A 1,908-nucleotide genomic window follows, 5' to 3' on the forward strand; every position below is an offset into this window, starting at 1 on the left:
ATATATATATATATATATAAATGTATTCATATTTGTTCACGGAAATCACCCAAACGCGCAGTGTTCTCTACAATGTTTGTCACAGCTGCATCTGCGTGTTTGCATATATATATGTTGTATGAATGGAAATAAGAAGTAATTGAGAAAAGAAAATAGAGAGGAGATAACGAGGCGCGTGGTGAATGGTTGAGGTGAGTAACGGAGGAGTGGAGCAGAAAAATACTGTTCCATCCCTGTGAGTGAGTGTGCCCAAGGAGTGAGCTCATGCTAAAATAATAACGATGCATGTAACAGACGTAGTAATACATGTAAATATGTGTAAATATATATGAATGAAACACTAGCGTAGCTAGAGTGTGTGCCGCCCGGAGCGGTTCTTCCGATTGCCGCGCCGGGACGCGAATTTTTTTCCCACGAGAGTTCTGGACCCCAGTAATGAACTCATTTGCGTGCAGCCAATCAGGGCTCACCTTGACCTTGTCAAGTTAACAAATATACTCTACCAAGTAAACTCAAGACGAGGAACGGTGTTGTAAGTTGACCGATCGCCAAATTATGCCTGATTTTAGGAGACAAGTAATTAGATAGATTTGCATCTATTGGGGTCGTTTTATTCGACTAAACGCGTTATCGTTGTGCCCCAGCGTGGCCGCAATCCAACCACTGAATCAAATAAAAGATACGTTATCATTTTTTAATAAAAGAAAGGGGGCGTGCTGGCAGAATCGTTAGCACGCCGGTATTTCGTCTGTCTACACGTTCTGAGTTCAAATTCCACCGAGGTCGACTTTGCCTTTCCTCCTTTCGGGGTGGATGAAATAAGTACCAGTTACGCACTGGGGATCGATGAAATCGACTATCCCCCGCCCCCAAATTTCAGGCCTTGTGCCTATAGTAGAAAAGATTATTTAATAAAAGAAAGGCGGTGAGCTGGCAGAATCGTTAGCATGCCGGACGAAATGCTTATTCGATATTTCATCCGACACTACATTCTGAGTTCAAATTCTGCCGAGGTCGACTTTGCCTTTCATCCTTTCGGGGTCGATAAATTAAGTACCAGTTGCGAACTGGGGTCGATCTAACCGACTAGTCCTGTCCCCACAAATTTCAGGCCTTGTGGCTCCAGTAGAATTAATTAATTAATTAAAGTATTCTTTACAAAAGCGTATTTGTTTATTAAATTATAAAATTCATCAAACGTGGTGTGTTTTTTTTTTGTTTTGTTTTAAAGAATTCTTCTGTTAATCCATTATCGGAATACTAAACACCAATCTACTGCGTAGTTGTTTTGGCTTGGCATTTTGATTTTGATTTCATTGACTGTTAACTACGTCGTTACAAACTGATGCTTTCAAGACGAAGAGTGCAGACACAATGATAGAAACAAACAGGAAAACAGAGCAAATAAAAAAATATATATATCATATATGCGTGTGTGTGTGTGTGTGTGTGTGTGTTCTTGTGCGTGTGTGTGCGCGCACGTGCACGAGTGCGTGTTTATATGTCTATGTGTACGCATGCACTATGAATATATACCTGCCTATCTGCATAGACTCACACACACACACATGCATATATATATACATATATGCACGCATGCACACTGGGCAACACACAAACAGACACACACACATGCATATATATATATATATACATACATGCACGCATGCACACTGGGAAACACACAAACAGACACACACGCATGCATATATATAAATATATAGATGGATAGGCGCATGAGTGGTTGTGTGGTAAAACGCTTGCTTCCCAACTACATGATTCCGGGTTCAGTCCCACTGCGTAACACTTTGGGAAAGTGTATTCTATTACAACCTTGGGCCGACAAATGCCTTGTGAGTGGGTTTAGTAGACGGAAACTGAAATAAGCCCGTCATATATATACATATA

This window comes from Octopus bimaculoides, chromosome 20 (assembly GCF_001194135.2).
Source record: "Octopus bimaculoides isolate UCB-OBI-ISO-001 chromosome 20, ASM119413v2, whole genome shotgun sequence".
NCBI classification, from domain to species: domain Eukaryota; kingdom Metazoa; phylum Mollusca; class Cephalopoda; order Octopoda; family Octopodidae; genus Octopus; species Octopus bimaculoides.